Genomic DNA, 20,082 nt, shown 5'->3' on the forward strand with positions numbered 1-20,082 from the left:
TTATTCCTATATTTAAAAAGGGAGATAGAACAAGTCCAGTTATCTTAACGTTGGTGGTAGGAAAGATCATGGAATCTTTACTGACAGATGCGATAGAAAAACATCTGGAAAACAGAAATATAATAAAGAGTAGTCAGCATGGATTTCAGAATGGAAAGTCATGCTTGATCAATCTTATTGAATTCTTGGAAGAATTAACAGAAAGAGTAGACAAGGGTAATGTTGTAGAAGTAATATATTTGGATTTTCAAAAGGTCTTCGATAACTTTCCGCATTGTAGATGCATGACTAAGACCAGAGCATGTGGAGTCAGGTAGTAGAATGGATAGCAAGCTGACTACAAAACAGAAAACAAAGAGTAGGGTTTAAGTGTAGCTAATCAGACTGGCAAAGGTAGGAAGTATTGTTCTACAGGGATCAATGCTGGGACTATCGTTGTTCACAATTTATATCAACAATTTGGAATGGGAAGTACAATTTCAAAATTTGCGGCTGTCACGAAATTGGTGGGTGTAGTTAATACAAAGGAAGAATGTGGAATGCACTATCACAAGGAGTAGTTGAGGCAAATAGCATAGATGCAATTAAGGGGAAGCTAGATAAGCACACAAAGGAGAAAGGAAAGAAGGGTATGCTGATAGGGATACATGAAGTAAAGTGGGAGGAGGCTCATGTGGCAAAGACCAGTTGTGTCCATCGGCCTGCTTCTGTGCTGTAGACTTGATGTAACTAGTGTCTCCTCATAGGCTAAGTCCTTCATCTGCTATCATCTTTGTAAATCTCTTCTGATTCTTCTCATGGCCCTGACAAATGCGTGTAAAACTGGAAACAATAAGGCCAATTTCCCTATTCAGGGGAAAAAAGCAGCTGCAATTATGGTGCTCACATGCAATCCACACAACTAGATTGGTCTCCAGACCCTACCCGATTTTCAAACTGACTTTTAATCACGCTCCCTGGGCATTTCCCAGGTACACAGTGAGCGCCACAGCAAAAGTTGGGCATAGAATGGGGAGTGCAGCAATTTTTGCACTGGACCGACGCACGCTGACAGTTGTGTCTGGGGCAACAGGGAGAACTGCCCCTTCATTAAAGAAAGCTTGAATGTGCCTCCTGGAGGAGGCGTAGCAGATGAAGGCCCAAACTTTTAAGGCTGAAGGGAACCGTCCCACCTGAGCCAATGTGCAGTGGTCTTGACATAGGGTTGCCAACTCTGATTGGAGGTATTCCTGGAGGTTTGATCATGTGACATTCTGATCATATGATATCTGACCATGTGATGCCTGATCATGTGACATCTGACCACATGGTCAAATATTTATCCCATTCCCTTTGAAATGACGTTTTAGTCTCTGCTTCAACAGCTACATGTGGAGAAGATTCCCAGGGTCTAATAGCACTCAGCTCAAGAACTTTCCTCCTCCCTTTCCCCTTGCTTCTTCCAGTGAGAATCCTTGGTTTCTGTTTCCTAGTTCCCCATTCGCCCATGAGTGGAAATAATCTTTCACTGTTTACCCACAGTAAGGTCCCCGGGTTTCACTTACCTCTTTACTGGCTGCTCCTCTCTCAGTGCTGTTCCCACTCATCACCCTGCTGCTGCTGCTCCCGGCTCTGTGGAAAGTGCTGGGCCCCACATCCACCCTATTCCCCAGTCTCCCTCTCTCCCCGAGCCACCATTCCCCAATCTCCAACTCTCCCCCTTGATCCCATGTTCCCCTGTCTCCATCTCTCCCCCCTGATCCCACATTCCCCGGTGTCCATCTCTCCCGCTGATCTCCCATTCCCAGTCTCCATCTCTCCCCCCCTCGTCCCACATTCCCCAGTCTCCATCTCTCCCCCCTCATCCCACATTCCCCGGTCTCCATCTCTCCCCCCATGATCTCCCATTCCCCAGTCTCCATCTCTCCCGCTGATCTCACATTCTCAGTCTCCATCTCTTCCCCCCTGATCCCACATTCCCCAGTCTCCATCTCTCCCCCTGATCCCACATTCCCCACTCTCCATCATTATCCCCCATTCCCCAGTCTCCATCTCTCCCCCCTGATCTCCCATTCCCCAGTCTCCATCTCTACCCCCTGATCTCCCATTCCCCACTCTCCATCTCTCCATCATCATTCCCCAGTCTCCATCTCTCCCCCCTGATCCCACATCCCCTATTCCCCACTCCCCATCTCTCCGTCATTATCCCCCATTCCCCAGTCTCCATCTCTTCCCGCTGATCTCCCATTCCCCAGTCTCCATCTCTCCCCCCTGATCTCCCATTCCCCAGTCTCCATCTCTCCCCGCTGATCTCCCATTCCCCAGTCTCCATCTCTACCCCCTGATCTCCCATTCCCCAGTCTCCATCTCTACCCCCTGATCTCCCATTCCCCAGTCTCGATCTCTCCCCCCCCCCATCTCCCATTCCCCAGTCTCCATCTCTACCCCCTGATCTCCTATTCCCCACTCCCCATCTCTCCGTCATTATCCCCCATTCCCCAGTCTCCATCTCTCCCCCCCTGATCTCCCATTCCCCAGTCTCCATCTCTCCCCCCTGATCTCCCATTCCCCAGTCTCCATCTCTCCCCGCTGATCTCCCATTCCCCAGTCTCCATCTCTACCCCCTGATCTCCTATTCCCCACTCCCCATCTCTCCGTCATTATCCCCCATTCCCCAGTCTCCATCTCTCCCCCCTGATCTCCCATTCCCCAGTCTCCATCTCTCCCCGCTGATCTCCCATTCCCCAGTCTCCATCTCTACCCCCTGATCTCCCATTCCCCACTCTCCATCTCTCCGTCATCATTCCCCAGTCTCCATCTCTCCCCCCTGATCCCACATCCCCTATTCCCCACTCCCCATCTCTCCGTCAGTATCCCCCATTCCCCTCAACATTCTCAAGCACCCCCCCCCCCTCACTCCCGACTTCAGAGCCCTCACCCACCAATTTCCGACTTCTCCTCCCGCCCCGGCCAGTCGCTGCCGGCTCTGAGCAGCAGCCGGTAACGAGCTCCGGGGAAGAGGCTGGGAAATGATTGTGTTTAAAATGAATGTGATTTAACCTGGTTCTGACTCCCGATGCCAGGCTATCAGTCAGTAATTATTTACAGTACCTCATGTGTCTGTTGTTCATGTGAGCGGATTGCGGTCGGAAGTTTAAATTGCTGATCTCCCGGTCTGATGGAGGCAGCGCTCGGGAGAGGAACCCCCGATTCCGGGAAACACCCGGTCATTCCGGGAATCCTAGCTTGACAGGAATTGGCCAGCTGTGCAAATGCAGTCTCCCACATCCATCGGTGATGTGAGAAAATGCTACAGCACTCACTGCACACCTGGAAAACACAAAGGGAGTGTGTTGAAATTTAAATGAAGTGAATCCGCTGAATCCGGTAGGTCACAAGGCCACTCCAGTTGTGTGGAGTTCATGGGAGAACGATGATGTTCTCTGGACTGAGGAAGGTGCCAAGGTATGGTTAACTAAAATATACTCATTTTAAAGAAACAAATTCTTGTACCCTACCTGCACCAAACACTGAGCCCACAACATAGTGGCACATCAGCAATGCAGTCTGGAAAGAAAGCAGTGATCCTATCCCTCAATTATTACTGCTCTCACTACCATAACTGTAAAGCTTTAGCTGCAGATTGGTGGCTGCTAAAGGCTTCCTTTACCATACATAACTACTGAAGGAGTTAAAAACCTAAGCATTGTAAAATAACTGTATTTGCAGAAATTGCTGGACAAGGCCAAAAGACAGAAATAGAGTCCAGACAACTGATAAGCACAAAATGAGTTCGACACCTCATGATAGAACAATGTGGTTGAAAACTGCTGAAACGGTTGGAAACTATTGAAAAACATGTCTGGGCAAAAATGAGGAAGACTGTTGAGTTGCACCTGGTCTGGCATAATCCCAGGAAATAGAGCAACACATGAATAAACAGTCAATCAAAAGAACTATTGAGGCCTAGCAATATTGGGAGATTGGCCAAAGTGGGACTTCCCTTACTTTTACTCACACCTCAACCAGCAAGAACAACATTAAAAGAAGACATTGTGCCAAGCCAATTCGATTCACTCCACGTGATATCAAGAAACGGCTGAGTGCACTGGATACAGCAAAGGCTATGGGCCCCGACAACATCCCGGCTGCAGTGCTGAAGACTTGTGCTCCAGAACTCGCCGCGCCTCTAGCCAAGCTGTTCCAGTACAGCTACAACACTGGCATCTACCCGACAATGTGGAAAGTTGCCCAGGTATGTCCTGTCCACAAAAAGCAGGACAAATCCAATCCGGCCAATTACCACCCCATCAGTCTACTCTCAATCATCAGCAAAGTGATGGAAGGTGTCATCGACAGTGCTATCAAGTTGCACTTACTCATCAATAACCTGCTCACCGATGCTCAGTTTAGGTTCTGCTAGGATCATTTGGCTCCGGACCTCATTACAGCCTTGGACTAAACATGGACAAAAGAGCTGAATTCCAGAGGTGAGGTGAGAGTGACTGCCCTTGACATCAAGGCAGCATTTGACCGAGTTTGGCATCAAGGAGCCTGAGTAAAATTGAAGTCAATGAGAATCAGGTGGAAAACTCTCCAGTGGCTGGAGTCATACCGAGCACAAAGAAAGATGGTAGTGCTTGTTGGAGGCCAATCATCTCAGCCCCAGGACATCACTGCAGGAGTTCCTCAGGGCAATGTCCTAGGCCTAACCATCTTCAGCTACTTCATCAGTGACCTTCCCTCCATCATAAGGTCAGAAGTGGGGATTTTCGCTGATGATTGCACAGTGTTCAGTTCCATTTGCAACCCCTCAGATAATGAAGCAGTCTGATCCCGCATGCAGCAAGACCTGGACAACATCCAGGCTTGGGCTGATAAGTGGCAAGTAACATTCGCGCCAGACAAATGCCAGACAATGACCATCTCCAACAAGATAGAGTCTAACCACCTCCCCTTGACATTCAACAGCATTACCATTGCTGAATCCTCCACCATCAACATCCTGGGGTCACCATTGATTAGAAACTTAACTGGACCAGGCACATAAATACTGTGGCTACAAGAGCAGGTCAGAGGCTGGGTATTCTGTGGCAAGTGACTCAACTCCTGACTCCCCAAAGCCTTTCTACCATCTACAAGGCACAAGTCAGGAGTGTGATGGAATACTCTCCACTTGCCTGGATGAATGCAGCTCCAACAACACTCAAGAAGTTCGACACCATCCAGAACAAAGCAGCCTGCATGATTGGCACCCTATCCACCACCTTAAACATTCACTCCCTCCATCACGAGCGCACTGTGATTGCAGTGTGTACAATCTGCAAGATGCACTGCAGCAACTTGCCAAGGCTTCTTCGACAGCACCTCTCAAACCTGCGACCTCTATCACCTAGAAGGACAAGGGCAGCAGTCGCATGGGAACACCACCACCTAAACATTCCCCTCCAAGTCACACACCATCCTGACTTGGAAATCTGTTACCGTTCCTTCATCGTCGCTGGGTCAAAATCCTGGAACTCCCTCCCTAACAGCACTGTGGGAGTACCTTCACCACACGGACAGCAGCGGTTCAAGAAGGCGTCTCACCACCACTTTCTCAAGGGCAATTGGGGATGGACAATAAATGCTGGCCCTTGCCAGCGACGCTCACGTCCCATGCATGAATAAAAAAAAAGACCAGCTCTGTAGTTGTCGATGTGACCAGAAGCTTGCCTAAAGGGAGAGCTTCAAGCAATGGACCTGATCACCCCACATGCCTTGAAGTAGATCCTTGGTAAAAAGGTGTATGTATTGTTTAGATTCTTAATGCCTGCGAGAATTTGTTGAAGGATTAAAATGGGACCTTTTGATTAAGACGACCGAGTAGCGTGAGTTTCTTTGACTGTCTGGGTCCACGAATCCCTGGAAAATCTGATTTCCTTGTACATTTTGTCACCAAGTCACTATGGCTTTTTAAACTACGTTAAACTCACCTCTTCACAACAGGTGACCTATCAACTGATCATTGGGATGCCCCTAATTTTACATCCTAATGCTGAGAGCATCTATTTCTTCTATTTTTAAAGGAGAAGGCTGCCCACAACCAACTAATCTATGCCACCTCATTCATCATGAACAGCTGGACCTCTAAAATATTGGGATTGGGACCACAAAAAGGCTGGGCCAAGGAAAGCTTAATAGCTTCATGGCAGCCAAGGGGTAAACTCTTTCTTATTGCTACCTCCTTGAATTCACTCAGTTCGTCAGATGCAGGCACATCTGCCTATCAGCAGCATGGCACTGTATTGGCATTGCACAGCCATTGGTTACACATTTCATTCCAATACATGCTCCCTTTCTATTTATGTCGGAGCCCCTCAAGATGATGCAGCTGGAATCAGGGATGAGCAGGAAGCTGGTCTATCATGTGAACACACATCAAGTACTCCTCAGCACACAGGCACCAGAACAGAAACATCCACTTCGAGGGAATGAGACCGAGACAGTCAGGAAAGAGCACGTGGCAAAGCATCCTGAACCAATAGGGAGGAGCAAGTGGAGGTAGCAGCAGGCAAGCATCAGTAAGAGGAAGGGAGAGCTACAGCCAGAGGCCTAGACTCCCTCCTTCTCACAACAGTCCTGGTGTCGTGGACTGCGCAGGGGTCGGTGCTGGGTCCCCAACTCTTTACAATCTATATTAACGATTTGGAGGAGGGGACCGAGTGTAACACATCAAAGTTTGCAGATGATACAAAGATGGGAGGGAAAGTAGAGAGTGAGGAGGACATAAAAAACCTACAAGGGGATATAGACAGGCTGGGTGAGTGGGCGGAGATTTGGCAGATGCAATACAATATTGGAAAATGTGAGGTTATGCACTATGGCAGGAAAAATCGGAGAGCAAGTTATTATCTTAATGGCGAGCAACTGGAAAGTACTGAAGTACAAAGGGATCTGGGGTTCCTAGTGCAAGAAAATCAAAAAGTTAGTTTGCAGGTGATCAAGAAGGCCAATGGAATGTTGGCTTTTATTGCTAGGGGGATAGAATATAAAAACAGGGAGGTATTGCTGCAGTTATATAAGGTATTGGTGAGACCGCACCTGGAATACTGCATACAGTTTTGGTCTCCATACTTAAGAAAAGACATACTTGCTCTCGAGGCAGTACAAAGAAGGTTCACTCGGTTAATCCCGGGGATGAGGGGGTGGACATATGAGGAGAGGTTGAGTGGATTGGGACTCTACTCATTGGAGTTCAAAAGAATGAGAGGCGATCTTATTGAAACATATAAGATTGTGAAGGGGCTTGATCGGGTGGATGCGGTAAGGATGTTCCCAAGGATGGGTGAAACTAGAACTAGGGGGCATAATCTTAGAATAAGGGGCTGCTCTTTCAAAACTGAGATGAGGAGAAACTTCTTCACTCAGAGGGTAGTAGGTCTGTGGAATTTGCTGCCCCAGGAAGCTGTGGAAGCTACATCATTAAATAAATTTAAAACAGAAATAGACAGTTTCCTAGAAGTAAAGGGAATTAGGGGTTACGGGGAGCGGGCAGGAAATTGGACATGAATTTAGATTTGAGGTTAGGATCAGATCAGCCATGATCTTATTGAATGGCGGAGCAGGCTCGAGGGGCCGATTGGCCTACTCCTGCTCCTATTTCTTATGTACTTATGTTCTTATGAAGCCATTGTGGCTTCTGCTGGGGTACCATGTATTCACCTGCATTAATCTGTTCTTGTGATCTGATGTCACCTGTATATTGATAGAATGAAAGCTTTTCAAATTCAGATGCATTCACTCCTGAAATACTGACGTGGTTTTCGTGCTAAAAAATCTGAAATATCTAATAATTCAAATTAAGTAACATAAATAACACAACACGAGAATTTAATCCTCAAAAAAATTTGAATTATCAAATAACTTTAATTAAGTACCTTTGAATTAAGTGAAGTAGACTGCACGCCACAGGGCTGTTGTTCGGGTCCTTGATGGCGACATGTGTGCCATCGGTGAAGCCCTGTGCTTCAGGGAAGAATGCCCCCTCTCATGCTATTCCCTCATTCTCATGGGAAAAGTGAAATAAGTGTTCCGATGGCATAAATGTTCAATGCTGCGGAAACATATACAGCCACAGGCAGCACTGTCTCTACTTAAGATCTTGTCTGGAAGTCTGTAACTCTGTCACAGGCTTCCTCATGAAATGTAAGGAATCTTACAACACCAGGTTATAGTCCAACAATTGTTAATAAAATTGTTAGACTATAACCTGGTGTTGTAAGATTCCTTACATTTGTCCACCCCAGTCCATCACCGGCATCTCCACATCATTCCTCATGAAACAGAGACAATGGCCTCGATATTAACCTCCCCATGACAGGCGGGAGAGAGTTGGGGAGGAGGGGGGGGGGGCGCGGGGGTTAAAAATGTTCAAATTGGGACCCAACCCACCGCATACGCGTCCATTGCCCTTTTTACGGCGCCGGATTTTGTATCGTGCGAGTGATTTAAATTTAACATTCCCGTGCTCGGGAAACCTGGCAGTGGAAGGAAGGTGGGAGCTGCCGGCCCAAGAAGGTAAGTGCCTTTTACAGCACTCCTTCTGGGCCAGGAGGAGCAGGAGCGCTCCCTCCAGCCCCTCAAGGAAGCCTTCAGCCTCCCTTCCGTAATGGCCTCTCTATCTCGCCGGCTCCCCAAGTCCCGATCTCTCGCTCCTTCCCTCCTGCGATGGCCTTTCTCTCCCAACCGCCCCCCACCCCCTCCCTCCCTCCGCAAGCCCCAATCTCTTGCTCCTTCTCTCCTCCCGATTGCCGGGTGCCGTCCCCAAGGGTGGCCTTCTGCCGCTGCTTTTCCCGCTCGGCAGCCAGGCAGTCTGTCACTATAGCTGTCCGGGAAATAGAAGAAAAATTAGGTCCTGTTGTTAAATTCGGCAGGATCTCTGCGCTCCCCCGCACTCTCCCCGCAAATGTCAGGGCCAATGATGGCCGTTCTCCTCAGACATTGCCAAGTCGGTGTCAGTTCCCGGGCTGAATCCAAGTGGGTGTCAAATGCCTGAGGTGCAAGCACAGCTGCTTTCTTCCTCTGGTTATATGATAGATATTGGCAAGTGTGGTTAGAGCCGAAGTTGGTCGCTGTTGGTAGTAACAATGCTGTGGCTGGAGGTTTGTGCACAAGGAGTCCTGTGTTGGAAAAAATCAGCAGCAAGCAGCAGAAGAAAATATTGTACAAGCAACAATCTGAAATAGCAATATGCCAAGACAAAACAAACAAGAGTAAAACGAGCTTTCCAGAAACCACTCAGTCCTAGCTTTAAGAACTGATGTTCGGCAGCAAACAGCATGGAGGCTGCTCAGCACGTGTTTTCAATGGGAAGGCAGATCAGAAAAGAGTCGATGACGAAACCATCGTGAAAGTGAGGCCTGGCCAATTTTAACAGCTGGGCCTCGCTTAAATTTTTTAAATCTGTGTGCCGAAAGCTGGCGGGAATGACACAGAGCCAGTGGGTCTGAGCAGGAGTTCGGGTGGGAGCTGGTGGGACGCCTCCTGCGACCCAAGGGAGTGGTCTCTGCCATAATGTGTGTGCTGGGGAGGGGGTTGCCAAGCCAATGCTGGTTGAAGGAGGGAGAGACAAGGCTCGGGCAAAGGAGACCCAAGGACTCCAGGCGGGGCCCAGAGTGAGCATTCCTGCTCCTCCTTGCCCACGTGGATTCCATATAAAAGTGACATTTTTTAACCTACCATGGCATTTTCTGGCCACTCCGTCACTCCTGCCATGGTTTGGCTGTTGGGGTTGCGCCTCCCGAATGCCAAAGTTAAAGTTGTTAGTACTTACAATTACAATTGCCACACAGCAAGCACTTGATGAAAAACACTGAGGAGAAATCAAACAAAGTCAGGAAGAAGGGAAAATTGCATCAGTCTCAAACATATTCTAGTGGCTGGCCACAGAGCAGCATTTGTGCAGGCCTCTCAAGCAGGAAAGGTGCACGATGTAGGTAGAATCCATGAAGTGAAACAGGGACATTATTCTTCCATCACTGCGTCCTGCTGTTTCTTAAATGAGCCCAGGGTTTTTGCTTCCACTACCCTGCCTGAAGTGCATTTCAAGTATTCATCTCTTCTTGTTTGAAGGACTTCCTAATATCATTCCTAAATTTGCATTTTGAACCTGTGTCCCCTAATGTCACTATATAGCTTGAAGTGTGGTTCCAGATTTACCTCTCTCTATACATTGTGCTACCTTGACTGAGAAGATGTAAAGAAAATGCTATAGACCAAAGTGCCAAATGTATTAAAGGTTAATTTTAATTCCAAATATAATATTATAGTGAATTATTTTGTCACACAAGTGATCAACCTCTCGAGCTTTTCTTAAAAGAAGGCTTACTAATTCTACCACTCCGATGAGGCACTCTTCCAGTGGCTTCAGCAGAGCTGGTGGAAGGCTGCTGTTGCACATATGGGGACTCTTGAGATGCCTGAAGCTGGCAACTTCAGCCGCTGCCGGGGCAGTCTTGCCCAGCTGGCTTTCTGGCTGGTACTGGTTGAGGAGGTGTGAAGAGAGCAGATTTGTTAACATCCTGAGAGAGGGCAACACATGCCGCTCCCACTACGCCACTGCCACTCCCGTGGGACTGGGACTGAGCATTTCCACTAATCTGCGGATTTTTGTTAGGCAAGGACATTAGGATTACAGACCAAGGTGGGTAGATGGAGTTAAGATACAGATCAGCCATGATCTAATTGAATGGCAGAACAGGCTCGAGGGGCTGAACGGCCTACTCCTCTTCCCATGTTCCTATGAGAGCAGATTGCAGAAGATGACATCTTCAAAGCCTCTACCCATTTGCTCCATCAATCTGTCCAAGGTGCACGTTTGTTCTCCAAGGTGAACATTTGCCCCTCCAAGGCGGAGCACAGATTTGGGCCCAGAGTCTGCATGGCAGTAGTTTGAGCTTCCAATAAAGCTGCAAGGCTGTGAACATTGATTCCTGTTGTGAAGGCTCAGCTGCAGCATCCCTGGAGGTAAGACTTCGGAGTGCTGATGCCCTAGGAGATGATACCACACTGACTGGAAGCGGATTCCTCCACACTTTCAGCCATAATAGTGAAACTCCTTGGTAGGCCTTCCAATAATACCCCTAAAGTCTGCATCTCTGTCCTCCTCAGCAGAGCTGGGAGAGGACCTCGCCCTCTGGCAGGCTGTCTTCTGGGCTGTCACTGCCACCAATATCTGCTGCTGCTCACCACGTGTTTCACCATGTGCTTCACTACAAGCAGACCCCTCTCACTCACTGTCCAACCCAGCTGAAGAGATACCAAATGATAGTTTATTGAAATAGAGGCACTCAATGATGAATGTTGTAAGTACCACAAGTTCTTTTGACAGAGGAACCTGCAAAAATCCAAAATTGGTAGCCAATTTTGAAAAGTCTTTTGCCTTCCCCAACTGAGCTAGAGTCTGACCCACAGAGAGCATCATGTGCTTCTCCCAAAAAACATTCTTGCTTAACATGTTCAAGTCTGCACAAATTTGGATTTTCTATTTGGCTTCAGAACCACTGCTATTCCTGCAACCATAACTACTCCTAACACAAGATATAAAACACAATTCTTGTAACCTGTGAAAATAGTCCAATTGAAATCCTTCTATCTGCTCGAAGCTACATACAATCATTTCTGAATGTGTCTGAATTTATTGCAGCAATAATGTTTGAACTCTTGGAGTACTGTTTCAATTATGATTTTACCCTATCTTACTACACAAAAATTATATCCTAGCAACGGGTTTGGTGCTCATGGGAAGGGTTTTCAATCGACCTTCGAGTTCATCAATGGTGAAGCAGGATGTTTTGATGGCAGATGACTCAAATGACAAAGGTTTTGTATGGGGGCAATTTTAACCTAACCCAATGCTTTGCCCATTCTGTCTTTCTTTATTGTGATCTTAAACAGTGAGTATCAAATACTGTTTCACCCATTGGGGCTGAGCTCATTCTTGTTCTCACTTGAGGCAGTGCACTGGAAGTATCAAAATTGTAAATCAAATCTTTATACAAGGTTTATGATTTCACTGTACCTAAAAGAAAGAGGAAATCTTCCCCCTTTGTATCCACATGTGCACATTCCCAGCAGAGGTCAATGGACAGCAGAAGAAAAGCCAATTCTAGAACCCTTACCACTACCCTAGAACTCTGAACAGATCAGGTCCATTGGGCAACATGATTTTGTTCCAAACTGTGTAGTGCATCTATTGAGTTATCAGAGGAGCTCTGACATCATTGTTTAAATTAAATATGTACCGTTGTTACATAAAAGGGAAAAGATGCTGCTTTTTAGATTTAATTGCTGAAAAATGTTGACTACCTTCTATACGGAACAACAGAAACAAGCATTTTATTATGAACTAAAAATAAGTAGATCAAAGAAAAATTCATTTTTCTAACCAATTTCGATCAAAAATATTTTATACTTGTGTCCTTCTACATTATCTGTTCCTTCGGTACAGTGATTGATGGTCAAGTTAAATATCTCAAGAAATAATCCTTCAACAACCGTAGGATCAGATTCTTATGAACTTAATTAACATAAAAGGATGGCACCTGAAAGTGAATTTTATTGGAAATAAATGAGATGTTTGTGGAAAGTTAAAGACTGTCTTACTACATGAATATAGTCTCTTGAGCAATGAAGATCTCAATCTAACTCATTTTTTTGGAAGTCAATCAATTTGGCTGAACAAAAGATAAAATCCTACACTGGTGTGGAGGTCACAGAGGTGACCCCATTCTGCTTTCACAGCTGGTGATAAGCGCAGTGATGTGCACAGGGAAACCAATGAGCAAGGATCACTTCATCAAAGGGTACTGAGCATATCTTAATGTTGGCAACATTTCAAACTATATAGCTGAAAAATATATAATGCATTTAATCGAGGGATGCTAAAGTACTAAATATATTAATATGGGAAAATTTTCAAAGTGCAAAACAAATAGAAGGACTCAATAAGAGAAACACAGAAACATAGAAAATAGGAGCAAGAGTAGGCCATTCGGCCCTTCAGGCCTGCTCCGCCATTCAAAATGATCATGGCTGATCATCTGACTCAGTACCCTGTTCCCACTTTTTCCCCATATCACTTGATCCCTTTAGCATTAAGGAATATATCTATCTCCTTCTTGAATACATCGAATGACCTGGCCTCCACTGCCTTCTGTGGTAGATAATTCCACAGGTTCACCACCCTATGAGTGAAGAGATTTCTCCTCATCTTGGTTCTAAATGACATACCCCGTATCCTGAGACTGTGACCACTGATGCTGGATTCCCTAGCCATCAGGAACATCCTCCCTGCATCTAGTCTGTTTAGTCCTGTTAGAATTTTATATGTTTCGATTAGATCACCTCTCATTCTTCTAAACTCTAGTGAATAAAGGCCTAGTCAACCCAATATCTCCTCATACATCAGTCCTGCCATCCCAGGAATCAGTCTGGCAAACCTTCATTGCACTCCCTCCATGGCAAGGACATCCTTCCTCAGATTAGGAGACCAAAACTGCACACAATACTCCAGATGTGGTCTCACCAAGGCCCTGTATAACTGCAGTAAGACATCCCTGCTCCTGTACTCAAATCCTCTTGCAATGAAGGCCAACGTACCATCCGCCTTCCTAACTGCTTGCTGCACCTGAATGCTCGCTTTCAGTGACTGGTGTACAAGGACACCCAGGTCTCGTTATACCTCCCCTTTTCCCAATCTATTACCATTCAGGTAATAATCTGCCTTTCTGTTTTTACAACCAAAGTGGATAACCTCACATTTATCCACGTTATACTGCATCTGCCGTGTTCTTGCCCACTCACCCAACTTGTCTAAATCACATTGGAGCCTCTTTGCATCCTCCTCACAGCTCACATTCCACCCCAGCTTTGTGTCGTCTGCAAACTTGGAAATGTTACATTTAGTTCCTTCATCCAAATCATTGATATATATCTAGGGCCCAATCACTGATCCCTGCGGTACCCCACTAGTCACAGCCTGCCACCCGGAAAAAGACCAATTTATTCCTACTCTCTGTTTCCTGTCTGTCAACCAATTCTCAATCCATGCCAGTATATTCCCCCCAATCCCATGTGCTTTAATGTTGCACACTAACCTCTTGTGTGGGACCTTTATCAAAAGCCTTCTGAAAATCCAAGTACACTACATCCACTGGTTCCCCCCTATCTATTCTACCAGTTACATCCTCAAAAAACTCCAGTAGATTTGTTAAGCATGATTTCCCTTTCATAAACCCATGCTGACTTTGTCCAATCCCGTTAATGCCTTCCAAGTGTTCTGTTATCACATCTTTTATAATAGACTCTAGCATTTTCCCCACTACTGATGTTAGGCTAACTGGTCTGTAATTCCCTGTTTTTTCTCTCCCTCCTTTTTTAAATAGTGGGGTTACATTTGCCACCCTCCAATCTGTAGGAACTGTTCCAGAGACTATAGAATTTTGGAAGATGATCACCAATGCATCCATTATTTCCAGGGCCACTTCATTTAGTACTCTGGGATGTAGATTATCAGGCCCTGGGGATTTGTCAGCCTTTAGCCCCATTAATTTCCCTAGCACTATTTTTTTTACTAATACTTCCTTCAGTTCCTCCCTCTCACAAGACATTTCTAGGAGGTTATTTCCCTAACATTTCTGGGAGGTTATTTGTGTCCTCCTTTGTGAAGACAGAACCAAAGTATGTGTTTAATTGTTCTGCCATTTCTTTGTTCCCCATTATAATTTCCCCCATTTCTGACTGTAAGGGACCTACATTTGTCTTCACTAATCTTTTTCTCTTGACATATTTATAGAAGCTCTTACAGTCAGTTTTTATGTTCCTGGCTAGTTTACTCTCATACTGTATTTTTCCCCTCTTAATCAATCTCTTTGTCCTCCTTTGCTGAATTCTAAACTGCTCCCAATCCTCAGGCTTTCCGCTTTTTCTGGCAATTTTATATGTCTCCTCTTTGGATCTAATACTATCCCTAATTTCTTTTGTAAGCCACGGTTGAGCCACCTTTCCTGTTTTATTTTTGTGCCAGAATAATTGTTGTAATTCCTGCACATGTTCTTTAAATATTAGCCATTGCCTATCCACCGTCACTCCTTTTAGTAAAGTTGCCCAATCTATCATAGCCAACTTGTACCTCATACTTTCATAATTTCCGTTATTTAGATTCAGGACCCTAGTTTCAGATTCAACTACTTCACTCTCCATCTTAATGAGGAATTCTATTATGTTATGGTCACTCTTCCCTAAGGGACCCGCACAACAAGATTGTTAATTAATCCTTTCTCATTGCACAATACCCAGTCTAGGATCACCTGTTCTCTAAAAGACATAGTGCAACTCTTGTGCACAGCACTTTTCAAGTTAATTTCTCCTTTCTTTCTTGTACACCATAGGATGTGCACCAACCAGAACCGAGTTTTCAAGCTCCTTGATTCCAGAACTCTGCCACTACCACTTCATGCCAACGCACAGGAAATGTTTATCGGTGGCCTGGGTTGGCTCGATTTTCCCTCCTCCTCTGGAGAAGCATGTGGCATCTGCTTGGCTTGCCACATAGCAACATAGTTGAGATCAAAAACTCAGTTGTGCATGAACCTACATCCCACTACTCCATGTATTCAGCTAGTCACAGACTGTTGATCCTTCCCTCTCCGGCTACTGCTTCCAAGATGTCTATGAGTCTTCCCTTTCTTTTTTCTTTTGCAAACAAGAAACCAATATCTTGATGCAAATTGAAGCTAGCACCAGCACAGATACAAGGAACCAAATGGCCTCATTGTATGTCGGAATTTTTAAAGAGAATATTTACTGGTCCCAGTGCTGAAAGAATGGGACTGGAACACAGCAATCTTTGCACTTGGTGAAATTGTCCATGGCTACCTTGTTGAATTTCCTGGTGTCAATTCTAATTACCTGTGCATAGCAAAATCCTGCCTTGGATTGGGTCTATCAGTGGGAGCTCACCAAAGGGGGCAGTAGGAAACCTTGTGCGTCACCAGCCCTTATAGTGATCCAGGCTACAATTAATGTGATTGCACACGGGTAAGGGTTTGCAGACAGGGTTAGATGAAATAGGGTGGGAGGAGGCTCGTGTGGAGCATAAATACCAGCACTGACCAGTTGGGCTGAGTGGCCTGTTTCTGTGTTGTAAATTCTATGTAACTCTATATAATAACAGTGTTTATCAGCAAGTGATGAAGCAGTTCAGCAACCAAATCCCTTCTTTGATGTCTGACAAAGTGGATGTGTTGCTGCATGATGCGGGGGCGAAAGAGGGCTTCCTTTTTTGGCATTCCAGGGTATGCTCTCAAGACCACAGCAGTGTGGCATGTCTGACAGGAAGTGATGGCCAGGGTCAATGCTGTGTCGGTTACCTGCATATCTTAAGGAAGTTGCTAAGGTAAGACAATGCAACAGTACTATTTACCAAGTAGATGGCTCAAGTATGCATGCCAGAAGGTGTTGCCTATTAACCTGGTACATAATTATCACTGGCCTATGTCAAGTCCTCACACAAATTTACAGTATTTTTCATTGCTTATCATGAATACTGTACTTCATTATGGCATACATTCAAGCTGCAATCGAAAGCCTTGGCGTAAAGCCAGCGACGGTGAAGGAACGGCGATATATGCCCAAGTCAGGATGTTGTGTGACTCGGAGGTGATGGTATTCCCTTGTGCCTGCTCCCTTTGATCTTCTAGATGATAGAGGCCAAGGGTTTGGGAAGTGCTGTCAAAGAAGCCTTGGCAAGATGCTGCAGTGCATCCTATAGATAGTACACACTGTAGCCATGATGCACCGGTGATGGAGGGAGTGGATGTTTAAGGTGGTGGATAGGCTGCCTATCAAGTCGACTGCTTTGAACTGGACGGTGTCAAAGTCTTCACATATAAAATCATTGTAACACAACTTAGCTTCATGATCACTCACTGACACTCAGGGTGGGGTGTAGGTTGGGCACTTGTCTAACTCTGTGCTCTTTGAACTTGTAATATGTCAAGGTTGCTTCTCTTCAACAGGATGGCACATAATAAAAGAAAACAGAGCCAAACCGATAAAGGGCTTAGGAGTTACAAGCCCTTGACTTCCTTGGTGGAAGCCACCTTGGACATTCTTGTATATAGCTGCATGGAAGGAATAGGGGAAGGTGAATCCACAGGTCTCCTCCAAGCTCAGGGCTATTATCACTGGCTCTTAAGTCTTGTCCCCCTTCTCACTTATTCCCACACAGGAATACACACAAACACACATTACACACAGTCTCTTGTAATGCAAGCACTGTTTGATGGTATGCAGGTCTTGGAGCCTGCATTCCAACATTTGTTCATTCTCTGTTTTTGTCGACCTGGAAGAGCAGCTGACCAGAACTGCCAGCAGCCCAGAAGAAGACTTCCTCACCTATGTTTTTAAGCACCAGTACAACTGCTCACATCCTGAAGGATGCAGTTAGTGAGCTTCAGGAGGTAGATTTGGGTGAATCACAGTGCATTGATAAGGAGGAATCTTTCCATGCATATGTCAGATATTAATGACACGAATTAACTCCAGACACACTGTTAGCTGTTACAGGATACAACATTTCAAACTGTGGAGGATAATTTATTACCTTCCAAAGCACATTAACTATATTAATTCATTATTTTAATGAGGATGGAGGGAAGCAAAGGAAAACCCTTTGAAATGTAGACTTGAAACCCCAGAACAAAGCACTTAGCCTCATTAACCATTTTCTGGACGCAATTTAGGCACTCCTACCCCTGCCGACCCTACCCTTTATCATTTTAAAAAATTCATTCTTGGGATATGGGCGTCGCTGGCAAGGCCAGCATTTATTGCCCACCCCTAATTGCCTTTGAGAAGGTGGTGGTGAGCCGCCTTCTTGAACCGCTGCAGTCCGTGTGGTGAAGGTACTCCCACAGTGCTGTCAGGATTTTGACCCAGCGACGATGAAGGAACGGCGATATATGCCCAAGTCAGGATGTTGTGTGACTCGGAGGTGATGGTGTTCCCTTGTGCCTTCTCCTAGATGGTGGAGGCCAAGGGTTTGGGAAGTGCTGTCAAAGAAGCCTTGGCAAGATGCTGCAGTGCATCCTATAGATAGTACACACTGTAGCCATGATGCACTGGTGATGGAGGGAGTGGATGTTTAAGGTGGTGGATGGGCTGCCTATCAAGTCGACTGCTTTGAACTGGACGGTGTCAAGCTTTTTGATTGTTGTTAACTAACTTTGAACCCACCGTCACACATCAACAGGAAGGGGTTTCATTCGCTGAATGTGAAGATTGTCTTGATGCCCAGGAATGGATACAGCTTGTCAATGGAACAGAAGTCAATGGAACGGAATATTGAGCACAGCATATAATGGGCGACTGATGCAAGAATGCTTGCTTTGCATCCCCGTCCATGTCCAATTTCACCCCCATTGTATTTTCACTTCATTCTTTCACTAAGTAGTAGTTTATGCCTTAACATATGATCATCAAATGTCATTATTTCCCTGATGCTTTTGTGCCTTCCTTTTCATGCTGTTTCTGACATCTCTTTATTTCCCTTGTGATTGCATTTATTTCCTACTCTTACCCTCTTCCTTTGTTCCATTCCACCCCATTTGTACTTACATTATCCTTATTCACAATCTTAGTGTTATCAACCTCCAGAACTCAAAAGAGAAGAGATGGGGATTTTAAAAAAAGTGACGTTCCCAGTTAACAAAAAAATGTCAGAGAAAAAGAATGAAAAGAACAAACTTACATTTATATAGTGCTTTTCATATCCTTAAAGTGGTTCACAACCAATGAAGTAATTTTGAAGTGTTGTCATTATTGTAATGTAGGTAAACGTGGCAGCCACAGCAAGGCCCCACAAACAGCAATGAGATAAATGACCAGATAATCTGTTTTTGTGGTGTTGAATGAGGGATAAATGTTGGCCAGGACACGAAAGATAATTCCCCTGATCTTCTTTGAATCATTGTACCATGATCTTTGACATCCACTTGAAAGGGCAAATGGGGCTTCAGTTCAACATTGCATCTGAAAGGCAGCACCTCCTACTGTGTAGCACAAAAGTGTCAGCCTAAATTATGTGCTCATATCTCTGGAGTGGGGCTGCAACCCACAACTTTCTGAATCAGAGGTGAGTGCTACCACTGAACCAAGGCTAAGAAAATAAAATTTAAATATTATAATAAGCAAATAAATGTATTTCATTTCTGTCTTTGCAGAGAAAATATTGTAAGAATTCAAAGGCATTGAAGTAAAATTCAGTCAAGTGTGCATATTCCTTGTCATATTCATTTTTAGAACAACCTGCATCAAATAAAATTTTTATTTTGGACATGGACACATGTCATATATATTTGTCCTGTTTGGTATATGTCATCAGGAAAAGGGTTTTAGAAATCATAGGATTAGTGGAGGAATACTTCGTACAACAAACAGGTCAAAATAGCAGACTGAGGAATGTCATCAACAAGCATCCATCCAAGAATATCACCATAATAGAGCAATGTAATATGAATGAATCAGCATCCATTTATTAATATTGCCAAGTATAATTTCTGCCTTTACATGTTCTTAGGGTGGTAGGTTGGTCATTGCATGAAGGGTCACATTTCACTGAATTCCAAATCTCGATTCAGATGTTGTGGAGAAATTCTGAATGAATTGAAAACAAAAAAATTGAAAAGGCTTTATCTGCAGGAGATACAAATGTTTACAGCCGCCAAGATGATAGTGTTTAACTGGATTTTTTTATTCATTCTGAAAGCCAAAAATATGTTGTAGCAGATTTTCTACTAAATGCACAGGATTTTTACTAACTTGAATCATTTCTATATTTTTTCCTAAAACTTTTTATTGCAAGTCGTTTAAAGAATTTTTATGAATGCTGCGAACTTTTCAACTTCTTTCTTTTGCATACTTATTTTTTGGAATTAGAAATAGGGAGGTCTGGAAAATGAGGTTTTGTCAAAGTCAAGGAAATTTAGTTATAAGATTTATGATCACAAGATCGAAACCAATTTAAACCAATGGGACTTGTCTTTTTTAAGTAACAAGGTG

Source organism: Heptranchias perlo, chromosome 19 (genome assembly GCF_035084215.1).
Source record: "Heptranchias perlo isolate sHepPer1 chromosome 19, sHepPer1.hap1, whole genome shotgun sequence".
Lineage (NCBI taxonomy): Eukaryota > Metazoa > Chordata > Chondrichthyes > Hexanchiformes > Hexanchidae > Heptranchias > Heptranchias perlo.